This window comes from Pseudorca crassidens, chromosome 1, assembly GCF_039906515.1.
Source record: "Pseudorca crassidens isolate mPseCra1 chromosome 1, mPseCra1.hap1, whole genome shotgun sequence".
Lineage (NCBI taxonomy): Eukaryota > Metazoa > Chordata > Mammalia > Artiodactyla > Delphinidae > Pseudorca > Pseudorca crassidens.
The window spans coordinates 195,913,886-195,933,875 of NC_090296.1; the positions used below are offsets into that span (position 1 = coordinate 195,913,886).

Sequence of the window (19,990 nt, forward strand, 5' to 3'; positions counted from 1 at the left end):
CAGTGGAATGTTACAACATCGCTGCCCATTGCACCCAGACGTGTGCTTGGGAGAAAAGAGATCTGGGGTCTGAATGGAGTGTAGGGTTAATACAATGGCCCTGAATCACCTGGTGTGTGGTTCCCAACCCTGGCTGAGCAACAGGATCGCTAGTGGAACTTTTAAACATAGAACCCACTGGGTCCTGTCCAGTCCTGGGCTAAAGCTTTGCATGACTTCTCTATGTTTAAGAAATGTTTGGGGGCTTCCCTGGTGGCGCAGTAGTTGAGTCCGCCTGCTGATGCAGGGGACGCGGGTTCGTGCCCCGGTCCGGGAAGATCCCACATGCCGCGGAGCGGCTGGGCCCATGAGCCATGGCGGCTGAGCCTGCGCGTCCGGAGCCTGTGCTCCGCAACAGGAGAGACCACAGCAGTGAGAGGCCTGTGTACCACAAAAAAAATGTTTGGGTGTTTGTTGTTGTTTTGTCAGTACATAGTGAAAATTTCATTTTATTTTTTCCAGTTTTTAAAAAAATTATAGTTGATTTACAATGTTATGTTAGTTTCCTGTGTTAGTTTCGATGATTCAGTTATACATATATGTATAAAAAGAATATATTTTCTTTTTCAAGAATGCATACATGTGTATAACTGAGTCACTTTGCTGTACAGCAGAAATTAACACAACATTGTAAATCAACTAGACTTCAGTAAAAAATTTAAATAAAGAAGGTATATTCTTTATCAGATTCTTTTACCCTATAGGTTATTGCAAAAGTTGAGTAGAGTTCCCTGTGCTGTACAGTAGGTGCGTGTTGGTTGTCTGTTTTATATATAGTCGTGTGTATATGTTAATGTCAGCCTGCTAATTTATCCCCCCACTCCCCGCCTTTCCCCTTTGGCAAGCATAGGTTTGTTTTCTATGTCTGTGGGTCTATTCTGTTCTGTAAGTAAGTTCATTTGTATCTTTTTTTTTTAGATTCCATATGATATCACTTATAAGTGGGATCTTCACAAATGTATGTTTTTAATAAACTAAAACCTACGATTAATTCTGAGTGCTGAGTCAGGGTTGAAAACCATGGGTAGGTGGAGGCTGGAAATAAACCAGAAGGTGAGTTTGACAGTATTGCACTTTATCTAAATCTCTCTTTCATCTTGTTTGAATCCAAGAAAGAGCTGTATGTCCTGAAGTTTATCAGATAGACATAAGATGATAAGGATGACAATAAAAGAATACCTCGCACTGGCTCTCTGGGGACTCTTGCCCTAGCTGCCAGAGCGCTTACACATGCGTGATGTCATTTCTCTCCCCTCCTCCCCTCCCTGGATGCTGCAAAGCAGGCTGTGCAAGAATCATCACCCCATCTTACAGAAAAGAAGACAGGCCACATCCAGCCGAATCCCCCAACAGTGCTAATGAGTGGGCTGAGTCCTCTGCTCTCAGGTGGCTTAATGCTCGCGGAGCAGAAAAGAGAATCCAGCAAACACTCAGCTCCCACGTTCACTGCAAATGGAGAAGTGCTCTGTGCCTTGCTTTTACCTTAAAGAGTTGGCTGGACTTCCCTGGTGACTCAGTGGTTAAGAATACGCCTGCCAATGCAGGGGACACGGGTTCCAGCCCTGGTCCGGGAAGATCCCACATGTTGTGGAGCAACTAAGCCCGTGCGCCACGACTACTGAGCCTGCGCTCTAGAGCCCGCGAGCCACAACTACTGAAGCCCGCATGCCGAGAGCCCATGCTCTGCAACAAGAGAAGCCACCGCAAGCACAAGCCTGTGCACCGCGATGAAGAGTAGCCCCCTCTCGCCGCAACTAGAGAAAAGCCCGCGTGCAGCAATGAAGACCCAACGCCGCCAAAAATAAATAAATAAAATTATTTTTTTAAAAAAAGAGTTGGCTTACATCCAGTGTGTGTGATAGATTTTTGGCTTTCCCTTTTACACAAATCCTTTCCTTAAGTGAACACCTCATGCCTCCCAGGTCTCTTCCGTTGCTTCCTGGGGTGCAGTAGAGACAGGAGACAGGGACACAGGAGGAACAGTAGGTAGCCTGCCCCACACCTGCCCCCCAGCTTCTTCCACATCCCAAGAAGGAGATGGTCCCCAGGTTAAGGATGGCAAAGAAGCTGAGAAGTCTTCCAGTCCTGTTTGGGTTATTTCCCTGCCACCTGTGTAAGCTCTTAGTAGCCTTGGGCTTATGGTTCAACTATTCCAATGGAAAGAAATAATGATCACAGCATTTGAGGCTGTTGATGTGTAGAGCCGGAAGTTACCCTCTTCTGAGGAAGGCTTTTCTGGGAATGGACTTGAGGATAAAGATGTTACAAAGCATGACACTAGAATCTAAGCTTTTGCTGATACAATTTACCTAATAATCAAGTTACTTTGCAGTTTATGATAACATAAAAAAAACCTTCCTAGATAAGATTATTTTTTGAAGACGATTATGTTTTCGTGATGTTATGATAGCTGCTGCCATGGCAAAAAGTGCAGTGTTAAAGTGTGATAGATAAACAACAGGGATATATTGTGCAGCACAGGGAATTATAGCCATTATCTTGTAATAACTTTTAATGGAGTACAGTCTGTAAAAATACCATATCGCTATGCTGTACACATGAAAATAATATAATATTGTAAGTCAACTATACTTGAATTTAAAAAAGTATGATGAATCGATCTCCTCTCAGATACTAATATTCCACAGATCAATAAAAATTAACTGTGCTTACGGGTTTACTCCATTATACAAAAATATATTTATAAAGGTATCAGGTTTTTATACATGAGTTGGCTGACCATTTTATCATATTTTATCTTCTACATGTGTGAGTTTAAAAGATTGGTGGTGTTTTAATTATGTATAATCACATCTGGTTTCCCAATAACCTATTGAGAAACACTTTTGACAGTCATAAAAAGAAATTTTCTAGAGAGCTGAATATATGGAACGTAGCTAACTTTTTAAACCAGGTCTGTAGAGCTATCTTGGGGGACAGGAAGGGCAACTATGTTTCACCCAAGCGCCGACCCACTGGCCTATCACTGAGGTGTTATCTCTGGAAAGCTGGTCTGGGCTTAGCAAGCAAGTATGCCGAGACTGACTAGTGACGCCTGCCGGGGAAGAAGCGAGATCCTGGTACCATGTTTGCAATCTCTGCTGGCGGGGAGAAAGGGAAAAATACTGAAATACGTAATGAATGCCCATTTCACTGGGAACAGAGACTGTTGAGATATGTAAAGAATTCTCCCAATGGCACAGTTTTTGCCAGAGCCGAGCCCCAGTCGATAGTCTCAAATAGTTTTAGATATAAGAGCATTATTTAAAATGCTTAATGCATATCTGGGTGTCTAAAAGAGTAAGGATTATTCACTTTTCTCAACACGCTACACCGTTATGTGAAATTCTGGAATTAAGTCTGTCATCGTCACGGCGGTGAATGTCAGTCAGGATCTTCCAACTATTTAAGCTGCTCACAAATAAGGCTTTTTCCGTGAATTCCATCAGCGCTCAAGAACGTGTCAGCCTGGTCAGTTTCATTAATGTGTCGTTGCCATTGCACCCAAAGCAGTTGCCGTCTTTTCCACCGGCGATAATGGTGCCCATGTGTGATTGTGGCGCCCACAGGGAAGTCATAACGCCCATCATATTTCTGAATTCCATCTTACAGTGTTAGCGAGGATACTAGTCTAGTAATGTGGTTTCTTTCCTGTAACAAAGTGGTAATAATCCCTCTGGAGAAACTCTGAGCTTAAGATGATTAACGTTGCACAGAAATAACTTCCTTAGTGAATAAACGGTCCTTTCATCAGAGTGACTTGTCTTAAATTGCAAAATTTAATTTCAGAGGGAAGAAAGCACTCCTCAGTTATATGGTAAATACTGACATATGTAGACACACATCTTTAAGCACGTTTTCTACCAAAGTTATCATTTTAGATCACCTTCATTGTGTGTTTCTTAGTCGCAGATTATCCCTCTTTTCAAATGGACGGGCACTTAGTATTATCTATTGATTGGTCCTTGAAGACATGGGTTGACTCGGAAGGGGTTGGTGCTGGTTATTTTAGACACAGCCAGGCGGGTGGGCAGAAGCCTCTGGGAATTTGTCATTCCTTTCTATATACTCTTCCTCGTCTTCTCTATGAGCCATCAAATCCATTTTCTGGGACCCCGATCCCCACATCGTAGTTCCATATTTCCAACCGCCATTTAAACGGGACCTTCGATCATCTTGCCACGTTCTCCAAACCAGCGAGAGCCCAACCTGAGGTCTCTTGACTCATGCCCTCCTTTTCACTGAAGGCATTCTTCATACGGGGTTTTGTGTGGTTTGTTGGGGGTTTTTTTGCTTTAAATTATGAAAGTAGTTTGCTTGAGCTACAGGAGGAAGCAGGGCATGATTTTTCTGAATTCATACATTACCTTTTCTGTATCCATGTCTCATTGGTCTTTGGGGGTCTCTGGGGACTGAATGCCTTTGTGGTCATGTTTTCAGAGGTGGTTATATTCACCAAAAAGGAAAATTTCTCCGAACTGTGTGCAGAACCTCGGGCAGAATAGATGTGGGGAATATTTGGCCTTTATTCAACCCCAGAGGGCCAGCACAGAAGGTCCCCCTGGCAAACAGCCTTCGTCTCATATGGAGATATTCCAAGCTGGGTGAGCAGAAAGTGGTCATTTGCTTTCAGCCCAGCATTTGAGCAGAGCCTTCCTTTCGAGTCTGTGTCAGGACTGCTGGTGCCTCTTCAGATCTACCCTCCCTTCTTACCAGCAATGCGCCCGATGACAGAACTCCATTTGCTAGCCTCCCTGCAGGTGGGGAGGGCAGGGGGGCACAGAGATGGACGCCGACGTTGGGGGTGGAACTTCTTCTGACTGGTCCTCAACTCCCTCCTTTCATCCTCTGTCAGCAGATTGCTGAGCCCTTAAAACTCGTCTCAGCTCACATCCATCCCTGCAACTGTGAGGCTTCGCCCTTCCAGGGGGCAGTTTGATGAAGGTTGTTAGGAGATAGAAGGGGCGGGAAATCTGGTCGCGTTAATGCCACAGCCTATGAAACAAAAATGCAAAGATGTCACTGAGGATCTTACTAATTTAAATCTGATTACAAACACATTGCGGAGGAAAAATTTAGGTATAATAAATCCAAGTGGGGAGATTCCATTTCACCATTATCTGCATTAACAAGGATAGATCTGTTAGCTTAATAGTTACCAGCAATAGTGCTAAGAGATGTGGTCTGGGACTTTCTGGAGTTGTCAATCTAATGGGGGAAGGCATATAAAACAGGCAATCAGGGTGAAGATGTACAGCTGCACAGGGTGTGCACTGGCCAACTTCAGGGGACATTATTCCCATAGACTATGGTATAAATGGCCCCCCACTGTAAGGTGTGACCTGTCCAACCGTAGATGGTGACCCTTCAAGCAAAGCTGTCTAAAGGGAGCTAAGTAATCCCACTCCTGAGCATATACATCCATACAAAACTATAATTCAAAAACATACACGCACCCCATGTTCATAGCAGCACTATTGACAATAGTCAAGACATGGAAACAGCCTAAAAGTCCATCAACAGATGAATTGATACAGAAGATGTGGTACATATATACAATGGAATACTACTCAGCCATAAAAAAGGAACGAAATAATGCCATTTGCAGCAACATGGATGGACCTAGAGATGATCATAGTAAATGAAGTAAGTCAGAAAGAGAAAGACAAATACCATATTATGTCACTTGTATGTGGAATCTAAAATATGACACAGATGAACCTATCTACGAAACAGAAACAGACTCACAGACATAGAGAACAGACTGGTGGTTGCCAAGGGTGAGGAGGATGGGGGAGGGATGGAGTGGGAGTGTGGGATGAGCAGATGTAAACTAGTGTACATAGAACGGATAAACAACTGGTCCTACTGTAGAGCACAGGGAACTATAGTCAACATCCTGTGATAAACCATCATGGAAAAGAAAAATAAAATGAATAAAAAATAAAGTGATCTAAGTGAACAGTGATAGGGGACATGTTGTGCACCTGACCCAGCCGAGGAAGTGGGTTCTTGGGGTAAAGGACATTACTGTTGGGACGTAAAGATCAGCCCCAGTTAGCCAGACCAGAAGGAAGATGAGCTGTCCAGGCGAGGGAGCAGAATGTCCAAGACCGGGGACAGGGGCTGTGAGGCTGAGCTGCCCGAGGAATGAGCAGGAGGGGCACCGTGGCTACTTCGTCCTGCTGGCTGTCTGGAAGCCTTCTTGCTCTGCCTTTCCAAATCCAGATCAGCTGCACCCAAACTTGATGGATTCCAGAAAAAAAAAAAAAAGGAGGAACTCCTCACCTTCCAGCTCTGTTTTCTGACTGTCTCAGCAGCATTTGTCCCCTACAGTGCGGGTGATTCAAAAGCTTAGACTAAACGCAACACTCGGGGAAGATCCCCTGCCTTCAGACAGATGGGGCCCCGAGGCTGGCTCCGTTCCCGCCACCTGTTCAACTTCATCAATTGTCAAGCCTTTTGACTCAGACAAACTCCTTCAACCTGATGGTGACACTCCACCGCTTAAAGTCTCCTATTTTAAGGCTGTGGGCATTTAAAAACAAAATGAAACATAAAAACATTTTGAGGGATAAAGTTCCAAATTCTTAGCATGGCTTACGTGGTAGAGTCATCTCACATGGGGCAGGGACCCTTTCTATCTGGTCCTCTCTACTGTGCTCTGTCGTTGTATCGAAAGCAGCTTGGGGGACAGTGGCCTTGGTGCGAATGTGGTGGTGAGTCTGGAAGAGAAGCAGCTGGGTCCCCTCACACCAGACGATCCAAGCAGTACTTTTCCACGGCTGCCATTGCCGGGAACACGGCAGAGTCTCTATACATATTTGTTCTAAATAAATAAATAAATGAATAGAACATTTAGGATAAATTATATACTCAAACCACATAATTTTTATTTTCCCATAAAGTTTCTCTTCCTGAATTGGGTGATGGTATTTCAACTTCATCTCCTTGACAGTTGATATAAGAAACATCTTCACAAAACTCATTGAGAAAACCATAATTCAGAAAGAGACATGTACCACAATGTTCACTGCAGCTCTATTTACAATAGCCAGGACATGGAAGCAACCTAAGCGTCCATCGACAGATGAATGGATAAAGAAGGTGTGGCACATATATACAGTGGAATGTTACTCAGCCATAAAAAGAAATGAAACTGAGTTATTTACAGCGAGGTGGATAGACCTAGAGCCTGTCATACAGAGTGAAGTAAGCCTTTTGAACTTTTAAAGACCACCGGGACACATCATGTATCACTCGGTGTCTTCTTTATGAAGGTCCACAGGGAAAAATTCTTTCTCCGTAGCATGAAGAGTTGTGTTTTACATGGCTGATTCAATGGTATATTTAAGCAATTAATTAAGTACAATAATTAAGTGATTGACAATGTGATCAGAGTTCTTTTTTTTTTTTTTTTTTTTTTGCGGTACGCGGGCCTCTCACTGCTGTGGCCTCTCCCGTTGCGGAGCACAGGCTCCGGACGCGCAGGCTCAGCGGCCATGGCTCACGGGCCCAGCCGCCCCGCAGCACGTGGGATCTTCCCGGACCGGGGCACGAACCCGTGTCCCCTGCATCGGCAGGCGGACTCTCAACCACTGCGCCACCAGGGAAGCCCCAGAGTTCTCTTTTTTTGTATGCGTACCTGAAAGCTTGGAACCAAGTTGTGGCCCATCTTTGGCAAATGTATAGGGACTCCTACAAATGGTTTTTGTGTATTATTTCAACAAATACTGATTTTGGACCAAAACTTACTCATGGGTTAATCTTACTTTTCTTACCCTAATTCTCTTGCCCCCTGCTCACAACTTATTTTCTCTTCCAGTATAATATACATTTTAATAGATCACTTTATAGTTTTGAAGTATGGTGGAGTATATATAAATTGGTTGTTGTTTAAGGCTAAGGATGGTAACCTTGAGCTATGAGTGAACACCAGCCTGGAGCCTCACATCCCCAAACATTCCTCTTCGCCTCTGCCCTGATGCTCACACTGTTTTCTTCTTGATCTTCCAGGAGAGTCTTTTGTTTTTTTTTAATTGAAGTCTAGTTGATTTACAATGTTGTGTTAATTTCTGCTGTACAGCAAAGTGATTCATTTATACACATGTATATATATCCTTTTTCATATTCTTTTCCATGATGGTTTATCACAGGACATTGAATATAGTTCCCTGTGCTATACAGTAGGACCTTGTTGCTTATCCATCCTATATATAATAGTTTGCATCTGCTAACCTCAAACTCCCAGCCCTTCCCTCCCCTTTGGCAACCACAAGTATGTTCTCTATGTCTATGAGTCTGTTTTTGTTTCATAGAAAAGTTCCTTAGTGTCATACTTTAGATTCCATGTATAAGCGATATCATATGATTTTCATCTTTCCCTGTCTGGCTTACTTCACTTAGGAAGATAATCTCTAGTTGCATCCATATTGCTGCACATGGGATTATTTCATCCTTTTTCATGGCTGAGTAGTCTTCCATGGCATGTATCTACCACATCTTCTTTATCCATTCATCTGTCCATGGACATTTACGTTGTTTCCATGTCTTGGCTATTGCAAATAGTGCTGCTATGAACATAGGGGTGCATGTATCTACCACATCTTCTTTATCCATTCCATCTGCTGGTGGGCATTTAGGTTGCTTCCATGTCCTGGCTATTGTTCCACTGGAGTCTTTACCACATTTTATGGCAAAGATGTGCTTGGGGGCCTCGCCTGCCCTGAAGCAGAGCATTTTGATTCATCCCTACTACTGTAGCCTGAAAGTAAACTCACTGTTAATTACCAAGGATCATGGTCAACCAAGCCCCCTCTCTTATTTCTTCTCCAACACCCGCCATTGCTAATTGTGGGAAACTTTCACTTTCTACTTTATTCATTCCCATCGGCTTGTAATTTGTATGGGTACACTCTCTTTATCATCAGAGGGAAAAAAGAATAAAGATGTAGGAACATCTATATCTGGGTTAACCCCTCAAATGTTTTAGTCTTGTCTTCCCAACCCTCATCATAGTGGAGTTTTAGAATTTTAACCAAGACATGTGCACACGACAGGGAGTACCAAAAGGACAGTTAGAAATTTATTTAAGTTTGGATTTGAGAATAGAAGATCCTACTGTGGACAAGTCATTCCCTCCCTCTGATGTCCTGTGTGTACTTAATAAGGACAATCAAATCAGAAAGGATACCAAAAAAAGCAGGAGTGTCCATATCAAGAATGGAATGGCTTCCATTACTAATCAGCTAAATCTGTTTATTACTAGGAAGCAAATGCATTTGACCACTGCAGCTTTAAGGGGGAATCAGAGAATCTGATACGTGGACCGTTCCATGTTCATGTGAAACCAAGAGAGTGAGCACACCTCTTATTGAGAATGATTGACGGCCCCTGCTGTGATGAGCAAGTGTGGAAAACACATGCTGCCTGGTTTTATGCATTTTGGCTGCCAGATGGTGCCTAACACCCCCCCACCCCGGAACCGTCCCTCACCCCACCCATGCCAATCCGGCCTTACCCCAAACCCTCATCCTTCCCAGGCCCCGAAATCCATCCCCCACCAGAAGCAGGGGCTGGGGGGCACTGATGTGTGAGGCCCAGGTATAAAATACAGATATCTCTTTTGCATAGTATTAGGTAAAATAAAAAGCTTAAAGTGGAAGAGTTTATTTTCTAGGACATATGTTGACAGCATCTGAATGTCATGTACCTTTTCTCTCCTACGAGAAGCTTGTATTTCTGTCTTCATCGCCAAGACAGTTCCCGGAGCGTAGTTCGTGGAACATTTACGTAATTCATGTCTGTTCGATGAATGAGCGAACGAATAAATAAGTGAATACATGATCAACCCATATAATAACCCAACAAAGAAGGAAATGAGGGGAATCTGGCATAATATGGTGTCTGTAAACCCAAGCTTTCTCCCAGCGTTCTCATCTACGCAATAGGCTGTCGTAGAATTTGTTGGAGACCCACATCAGTCTTCTCATTTCGTTATCTCTGAACTGTACCATTTTCGCCCCTTGGAGAGCTGGGACACCACTTCTCTTTTTCAAAAGATACCCGCGATGGAATTGTGATCACATTGGCAATCACTTTTCATTACCCAGATTATAATTCACCTGGTTTTATAGGCCCATCTCTCTTCAGGCTACATAGTCGTTTATCGGGCATCAAATCCTCTTTTTTAAAATATATAAAGATACACATTCTTAGTACGAAAGTCATGTAACCACCTTACCAAAAAAAGTCTCAAAAGTAGGAATGAAGGGAGGAAAAAAAATCACCGTAAGACTAACCCTCTAATACAGCCACTTATTAGGATTTCGGTAAATTTCCTTCTGCTACTTTCCCCCGTTCCCCATCTGCTTTTACGTAGCTTCATACGGTTGTTTCTGTATACGTGTAATTCAATTTCCTAATTTTCCGAACTAGTCAGGAAACTAGAAACAACACTATTTAGCAGAGAGAATTTAATATAAGAAATTGGTTAAACAGGTATTGGAGAACTCCAAATGTATAAGGCAGACCCTGAAATAAGAAAGGAATAATAAGTGCAGGAAGCAGCTTCCGTAACCAGGGGCTGGAGGAACAAAGGGAAGAAGTGGGTGTCATCAGACCTAGAGGCTTGGGGGAGGGGCTGCAGAACTGGGACCTCCTGGAGGGGACAGCAGCAGGGCCAGGGCTGAAAGCTCTGAGGGGAGGGGTGATGGGGCTGCTGCTGGGTGTGGGGAAAGGGCCAGAGACTGGGACCAGCTGCTGGTGGACTCAACGGCCAGCGTCCAGGTCCAGAGGGAGGGGCCCTGGTGCGTAACTGGCAAGCCAGGAAGCACGCAGGAAGGGGCCTGCTCCTTCCCCCAGCCCCTGCCTCCGATCTCCCTCTAGTGCCCCCTGTTGGTGGAGCCTAATCGGGAGGCATCCAGCAGAGCAGAAACTGAGCGTGCTGAGTTCCAGCTCCAGCAGCACAAAGCCGTGGGGGTTCCAAGATGGGGGCCAATGGCTTCACAACCAAGCCATACCTTAAGCTTTGCTTGGGGTGTTACTACGCTGCCTGCATTTTTGGTTGTTGTTGTTTTGGGGGTTTTTTGGTTTTGTTTTAATTGAAACATAGTTGACTTACAATGTTGTGTTAATTTCTGCTGTACAGCAAAGTGATCCAGTTATACAAATATGTTCATTCTTCTCCTTTTTTTTTTTTTTTGCGGTACGCAGGCCTCTCACTGTTGTGGCCTCTCCCTTTGCGGAGCACAGGCTCCGGACGCACAGGCTCAGCGGCCATGGCTCATGGGCCCAGGCGCTCCGCGGCATGTGGGATCTTCCCGGACCGGGGCACGAACCCGTGTCCCCTGCATCGGCAGGTGGACTCTCAACCACTGCGCCACCAGGGAAGCCCATTCTTCTCCTTTTTTTAAAAAAAAATATTTATTTATTTGGTTGTGCTGGGTCTTAGTTGTGGCTCGCAGGTTCCTTAGTTGTGGCAGGTGGGCTCCTTAGTTGTGGCACGTGGGCTCCTTAGTTGTGGCATGCACATGGGATCTTGTTCCTTGACCAGGGATCGAACCCAGGACCCCTGCATTGGGAGTATGGATTCTTAACCACTGCGCCACCAGGGAAGTCCCATGTACATTCTTTTCCGTATGCATTTCCATTATGGTTTATCACAGGACACTGAATATAGTTCCCTGTGCTATACAGTAGGACCTTGTTGTTTATCCATTCTCTCTATATAATCGTTTGCATCTGCTAATCCCAAACTCCCAGTCCATCCCTCTCCCATCCCCATCCCCCTTGGCAACCGCAAGTCTGTTCTCTATGTCTATGAGTCTGTTTCTCTTTCATAGATAAGTTCATTTGTGTCATATGTTAGATTCCACATATAATTGATAGTGTATGGTATTTGCCTTTCTCTTTCTGACTTACTTCACTTAGTATGATAATATCTAGGTCCATCCATGTGGCTGCAAATGGCATTATTTCATTCTTTTTTATGGCTGAGTAGTATTCCACTGTATATATGTACCACATATTCTTTATCCATTCATCTGTCGATGGACATTTAGGTTGTTTCCATATCCTGGCTATTGTAAATAGTGCTGCTATGAATACTGGGGTGCCTGTAACTTTTTGAATTAGAGTTTTGTCTGTGTATATGCCCAGGAGTGGGATTGCTGCATCATATGGCAACTCTATTTTTACTTTTTTGAGGAACCTCCATAGTCGCTGTACCGATTTGCGTTCCCACCAGCAACGTAGGAGGGTTCCCTTTTCTCCACACCCTCTCCGGCATTTGTTATTTGTAGACTTTGTAATGATGGCCATTCTGACCGGTGTGAGGTGATACCTCATTGTGGTTTTGATTTGCATTTCTCTGAAAATTAGTGGCGTTGAGCAGCTTTTCATGTGCCTGTTGACCATCTGTATGCCTTCTTTGGAGAAATGCCCATTTAGGTCTTCTGCACCAGAAGATGTTGTATATAAATGCAGACACGCCGTATGTCCACACACATAACGCCTACAAGTGGTGCACGCATGTCTACGTGTATATTCACCAACTATTCCTTGGAGGGCTGGATTCTGCTAACACATGAGCATTTCTACTTCCTTTAATTAACTTTAAGAGGGCAGATTTCTTGTAGCAGCTTGTTCTATTAAATCCAGGCAATCTCTTCTTGGTTCCCAAATTTATGATCTCTAATTTCAGCACACCTCATATTTATCAAAACCACGAGAATGAGGGCCCAGATTTCACGGTGACTTAATGGTTGTTGTAAAGAGATTTTCTTTGTTTTGTCCTCGGGCCAGGCAAGGTCGATGGAAGTCCGCCGAGCGCTTTTCTTTTTTCTTGAAGGGGATGGAAGGAAGCAGAGAAGACCAGCCACAGACCTTCCTCAGCGTGAGAGGAGTGACAGCGTGTGGGGTGTGCAGCTGTCGCTCGCTATTTTACGGTCCTTCCCAATTTACGTGCTAGTCCACAGCTGAGCCCGGGAGAAGGAAGAGGGGCCGACTCTGTGGCCGGCATCGGGTTTCAGAGCTGATGACTTTATGCCTTAAAGATAAATAAGTAGAAGCAATGTTTAAAGCCAGTTCTGAGGGACGGTCACAATTCTGCAAATATGGCGTCGATAGGAAAGAAGGGTCGTGGAAGAAAATAGAAGTAAATTCACAGGCACGCCCCTCAGAGGCCTGGAAGGAGCGGCAGATGCCCTAGAGCAGGGCTCTGGGAGGCGGGTGGGAGAGCAGAGGGGCAAAGCGGGGGTGACGCAGATCTAGGAGGGAGCCCGACTGTGCCCCTCTGTTGACAGAAAGGACGCGTTCTAGTGACACGCCAGGTTGTCAGAAACATGGGCATCGGAAGGAAGAAAAGATACAAGGAACTTAAGAACGTCCTTTGGGATGAGAGCAAAGAGGATTATTTAGAAAAAACTTCTCGAATGCTCTGGAAACATAATCGAACGAGTTAAGATGTGTAGCGTGTTTGGATAGTGAATACAATGCGTTTGCCGTTTTATTCTCAGCAGCAGCACGTGGGCCGTATGAGGAAGGGGACCGTTCAGAGGGAGGGCAGGAGGCAAAGCATGGAGCACGAGTGTGTCTGAGGTTTCGGGGCTGGGGTGGAACGGCGTGCTCCAGGCCACAGGGCACGTCCATAAGAACATGGGCCAAATACGTGCAGGCACTGGAAATAGGTTTGGCAGGGGCCCGGGCAGCCCTGAGCTGCTTCTCCTCCCAGACTCTGGAAGAAGTGGATCAGAGCCTCCCAACCTTTTCAGAGCACTCACTCCGGTGGTCCTAAAAGGATAACCAACCCCCCTGCAGCACACCTGGCCTTAGGCAGCCTCACCCCCTCTGTCACCCAGCCCTCTCCCTCCTGCCTCCCATCCTTTTAATTTGGGACCCAAAACAGTAACCGGCACACAGACCTAGAGAACAGACCTGTGGTCGCCAAGGGGGAGGGGGGACGGACTGGGATTGTGGGATGAGCAGAGGCAAACTATCATATATAGAGAGAATGGATAAAGAGCAAGGTCCTACTGCAGAGCACAGGGAACTATAGTCAGTATCCTGTAGTAAAGCATAACGGAAAAGAATATATGTGTGTATAACTGAGTCACTTTGCTGTACAGCAGAAATTCACACAATGTTGTAAATCAGCTATACTTTCAATGAAAAACTAAATTAAAAAAATAATTTGGGACCTAAACTTTTGTTTCACACCTGTAGATAAAACATATGAATATAAAGTATATTAAATGTAAATATTTTACATTTATATGTTTTATAAATTAAAAATATAAATTACATCTGTATTGAAATATAGATCCCGAGAGCAGGGCCTAGAACTTACATTCCCTGGGTGTAATTAATCCATCAGCAGCTGTAACCCATTCTCATTAGAACCTCAGCAGAGTGGTCAAAAGCCTGGGCTTTGGTGTCAAACAGACTTGGATTTAACTCCAGATCTGCCCATTGCCGGTGACCTTGTGCACGTTGCTTCACCGTTATGAGCCTCAGTTTCCTCATCCGTAAAACGGGAATAATGACACCATTTACCGTGGGGATCGTTGCAATGATCCTACCATGTATTATGAGTAAAGGAGTTAGCACAACCTACGACTCCATACGTGGGCATAGCTGTTGCTGCTACTGTTCATAAGGTGAGTGGTTTAGAAAGCAGGACGCTGCTGGCCACAGAGCGGATCAAGGGGTGAAGACAAGAATAAAGATCCTGGATGGGCGGGAGGTTAGCATGTGCAACTTCCGCCTTGTACGACAGCACCCTGTGAACATAGAGAACTTCGGTCGTTCAGCTACGTGATGCCCACCACTGTGGCTCACGTAACTTATGCTCTCACTGTTGTTCGCGTAATGTCATTTTAAGGGAGTTTTGTCCCCAGAGGCATCCTTCATTGATGTATGGAAGCCTGGGGAAGGGAAGGGGCTGGAGATTAAGTTTTGAGCCTGTTTACTTCAATCTCAAACTTCCAAAGGTCTGTGCGAAGTCTCTGAAGAAATGAGAATTCCCTCCCAACCCAGATTATTAAATAGTGTAAATACTGCCCCTCAGAATACCTTAAGCAAAGTCATTTGCAAAGGCCTTCAAACTGGAAGGCCCATCCCCACCTCCTACTGTTGGCTCTGATCCAAAAGGCGCCCGGCACCCTCCCCATGCTCCCAGGCTGCATCCTGAAATACTTGCCTCGGTCCGTCTTGCTGGCCACTTCCCTTCCCCACCTGGTCCTGACTGGCCAGGTCACAGCCCTAGACCTGTTTCCTGCTCCTCTGACCTGTGGTCTGATACTGCTGCCGTCAGGCTGACCTCTGGCTTCCTTCCTTAGCTGCACTGTTCACTGGTCCCTTTGTCACAGTGCTTCATGGCTGCTCGGGCCCGGGGTCCAGCCTCTCCCTGGTGCCAGTTCTCAAGCCAGAGTGCCTGCCGTCCAGGTCCACTCTGCTTCTGGGAGTGGACACTAGACCCACGTCACCTTTGTATGAAAGAATTTTGGAGCCACTTTAAAGAACTGGCTGACATTCAGACTTTAGAATTTGGTCAGCAATGAAACATCACTGTGGATCGTATAGCTGGAAAGGCCGTGTGTATATGAGAATTGACCCTCTAGGTGTGGGTGTTGTGAGCACCAGACCTCACCCATCTATAATTTTTACAAAAATTTTTGACGTATAGTTGATTTACAATGTGTTCATTTCTGCTGTACAGAAAAGTGATTCAGTTATACACATATATACATTCTTTTTTCATATTCTTTTCCATTATGGTTTATCACAGGATATTGAATATAGTTCCCTGTGCTCTACAGTAGGACCTTGTTGTTTATCCATTCTCTATATAATAGTTTGCCTCTGCTAATCCCAAACTCCTAATCCATCCCTCCCCCACCCCTCCCCCTTGGCAACCACAAGTCTGTTCTCTATGTCTGTGAGTCTGTTTCTGTTTCATAGATAAGTCCATTGTGTCATATTTTATTTATTTATTTTTTTTTTTGCGGTATGCAGGCCTCTCACCGTCCCGGCCTCTCCCGTTGCGGAGCACAGGCTCCGGACGCGCAGGCTCAGCGGCCATGGCTCACGGGCCCAGCCGCTCCGCGGCATGTGGGATCTTCCCGGACCGGGGCACGAACCCGCATCCCCTGCATTGGCAGGCGGACTCTCAACCACTGTGCCACCAGGGAAGCCTGATTGTGTCATATTTTAGATTGCACGTAAAAGTGGTATCATACGGTATTTGTCTTTCTCTGACTTAACTCTGCTTAGTATGATAATCTCTAGGTCCATCCATGCAAATGGTATTATTTCATTCTTTTTTTATGGCTGAGTAGTATTCTATTATATATATATATACACCACACCTTCTTTATCCATTCATCTGTTGATGGACACTTAGGTTGCTTCCATGTCTTCACATGGCTATTGTGAATAGTGCTGCTGTGAATATTGGGGTGCATGTATCTTTTCGAATTATAGTTTTGTCCAGATATATGGCCAGGAGTAGGATTGCTGGGTCATATGGTAGTTCTATTTTTAGTTTTTTAAGGAACCTCCATACTGTTCTCCATAGTGGCTGTATCAATTTACATTCCCACCAACAGTGCAAGAGGGCTCCCTTTTCTCCATACCTTCTCCAGCATTTATTGTTTGTAGAGTTTTTCGTGATGGCCATTCTGGCCAGTGTGAGGTGGAACCTCACTGTAGTTTTGATTCGCATTTCTCTGATAATTAGCAATGATGTCATTCATCTATAATTAAAGAACAGTAACACATGGTAGATCTTTGCATGTACAGCAGTCAATCCACTATTCAGGGAGAACTTTTAATTGGTTGCTTAGAAAAGGACAACTTAAAGATGATTTTAATGACTCCACATCAGGTGATGCAGTGCCCCAGCCATGCCTTATAGTGACTTTCCAGGCATACTGTCCACATACCGGAATATGCAATATTTTCTGAGATCATCCTCATTTACAGGTGGGGAAAGGGAAGCACAGAGGCTAAAGACATGCCCAAGGTCACAGCTTATAAATGTCGGAGCTGGATTTGAACCTAGGTAATTGGGCTCCAGATTCCATGCTCTCAACCCTGACATTAGGCTACCTCTCAAAAGAAGAATTTCCTTCAAACATCTTGCAGTAGTAGTTATTTTTATTTGCTTGCTTTATACAATTCTTCAAGCTGGGGGTAAGTTTATAGAACAAGTGGAGCTGCCTTCTTCAAGGTGGTTACTGGCTGTTTCCAAATGCTAAAATGAATGAAGCTTTAAGGAACCATAAATACCAGGAAGTGAGATTTTTAAATCCATTGATCCAGGCATGGGACCTGCAAGCCATGAAAGACTAAATGTTACCTCAGATGTTCAATAGTTCAGGGTTCTAAGTTCTTATCCATGTTTGGGCAACTAGATATAGAAAAACCTAGAATTATCTGCTCCTGGCTTACCAGAATGCTCAATTATTGAATTTATTTTTCTTTACCTGGTCTTTTCATAAAGTGGTCGCTCTCAGCAAAATTCTCCTAGAGCCCAGATTGGTTGGTTAGTTATGTATTTATTTATTTAAGAGCAACTTTTGGTGGCCACCTGAGTTCGTACAACTTTGACCCAGTCTCCATCCAAATAATCTTTAGTGTGAGGGACCACGAGGTGCTAGCGCAGCTTGCATTTGGCCCTTTGGACCGTGTTTACCGAGTCAGGAAAGTGGCCATGGGTGCTTGATGGGTTCCTAAAAGCACTGGCTCTGAAGAAAAATCAATTCCCCCAAATTTCTGGTTGAATACAGCTTTACTATCGATCAAAATGTATTCTTTTCTATTAGGACAATTACTGAGAAAAATATTTTGTGTACCTTGTCTATATTGAGTGTTATATGCACAGGGGTTGCCATGGGCATTGCGTTTGTAAAGTCGTTCCATGATTTTAAGAGAGCACCCAGGTTAGAAGCGCTCAGCTAAATGGTATATAAAGTCAGTTGAATTCTAACGACATCTACTGAGCCCCTTTGGTGCAGGATGTGGCTGGGCTAGGTGAGATGAGTTACTCAAAACTGTGTAAGATAGAGTTTTCCAGATGACTACAATATAGGTGACTAGAGCACAAAGCAAACTAAAGAGCTGCAACACCATGGAGCTCATAGAAATGATCTAACTCGAAAAGGCAACTACCTGGCAATACACTGCCACACCCCCTTCCTGTATCCAAGACAGACATTATCAATCAATCACACACTCTTTCCACTGAGCCCAGAAGCAGCCTTAAGGAAAATCATACCTACAATAAATCTCTCTCGTATTCACTTGCATTTCCTTCTTGAAAGGGACAGAAAGGAGTGGAATTATAGCTACCAAGCTGGAAACACTCATTGGGTTATGCATGCAAACACAAACATTAAACTGTCACATGTTACAGCGGTAGAGAAGACTGAGTTTTTTTTTAGGGGGGGGTTGCTGTTTTTAAGCATCCAAGTTTTTATTATATTCACTTTAAACATTTTGGTGGCTTCATTTGCCCACTTTTGGTAATTTTAGTAAGAAATTATAGCGCCCCTCCAAACTCATTCCAATTTATTGGGGACACCTCTGTTGAGAACAGCTGCTCTGAAGGATTAAACTCCCAAGACTGTTCCAGACCAAGGTGAAAGAACAAGCTAATTAGGTCAAGTCACCTTAACACGTTGAGAAGTCACTAACCCCGTCCAAAGCAAACTTTCCCTTCCCTCCACATTCCTGACAGATGTGCATGGTCTTCCTACACTTCGATGCTTTCAACTCTTGGTCATCAAGTCAATTACAAGTCAGAGCCAGCACGTTGCGTTTATCCTTTGCAGACACCCCTCTGAAACGTGAGGGGGGCAGGCATGGCCGTGCTCCCTGGCACCTCTGTGCCTCGACCCCGTGCCAGCCTGGACAACATCTCAGAATCCTTCCCTACCCTCTTCAGGAGAAAATGCCCTCCACAAGGCAATGAGCCCCTTCACGGAGGGTTCTTGAGGGCCGGTGTCTGCCTTGTCTCCAGCATCTAACAGAGCCTGGTGCACAGCAGTGCTTAGGAAAGACGTTTGAATGAATGAATGAATGAAGAATCAGTAACACTTGCCTTATATTGAGGTGCTCCTATGTTGGGTGCATATACATTTACAATTGTTACATCTTCTTCTTGGATTGGTCCCCTGATCGTTACGTAGTATCCTTCTTTGTCTCTTGTAACAGTCTTTATTTTAAAGTCTATTTTGTCTGATATGAGTATTGCTACTCCAGCTTTCTTTTGATTTCCATTTGCATGGAATAACTTTTTCCATCCCCTCACTTTCAGTCTGTGTGTGTCTCAGCCATAAAGAAGAATGAAATAATGCAACATGGATGGACCTAGAGATAATCATACTGAGTGAAGTAAGTCAGACAAAGACAGATATCATATAATATCACTTATATGTGGAATCTTTAAAAAGATGATACAAATAAACTATACTTCAATTTTAAAAAAAAAATCAAGAAAAGTCCCCATCGTACATCTCTGGTCCCCTTCCAGAGCTTCTCTTCAGCCACAGGCGGCCTCACCTTGCTCTCCTTACTTGCCCTTCATAGCTCTGGGCCAGCATCTCCTGCTTCCGGGATCTCCCCGCACCCTCCCCCCCGCCAATATGTCCCCTTCCCAGGCAGAGCTACCGCCCTTTCCCCAGCCCAGCATCTTCACACCCATCACCTCCCCCTAAACGGTCCCTTCGGGATCCCCCCTTCCTTCAAAAACAGCCAGAAAATTGTGAATAACAAGGAACGTTTCCCTCTCACAAAAACACTGTTCCCATCACGCACATATCTGTCACATTCCTGCTCCCCAAAAGGAGTAAGCTCTTTAAAGGCAGGGACCTTGCCTTTCACCTATAGTTCTATGTGCTCCGCGTGAGTGTGTGTGCGTGCGGAAGGGGCACTATTAATGCCAAACTCT

The 19,990-nt window shown here is 44.5% G+C and overlaps 1 protein-coding gene across 12 annotated transcripts in view; it reads left to right on the forward strand.

Annotated features, from left to right (window-relative positions):
* LOC137206212 (uncharacterized) overlaps positions 1-19,990 on the forward strand; it is a 192,995-nt gene that overhangs the window by 165,671 nt on the left and 7,334 nt on the right. For all 12 annotated transcript variants that reach the window (XR_010934537.1, XR_010934538.1, XR_010934536.1 and 9 more), the window contains one exon: positions 19,358-19,434. The gene's annotated coding sequence lies outside the window, so the exon portion shown is untranslated. The remainder of the gene's footprint in view (positions 1-19,357; positions 19,435-19,990) is intronic.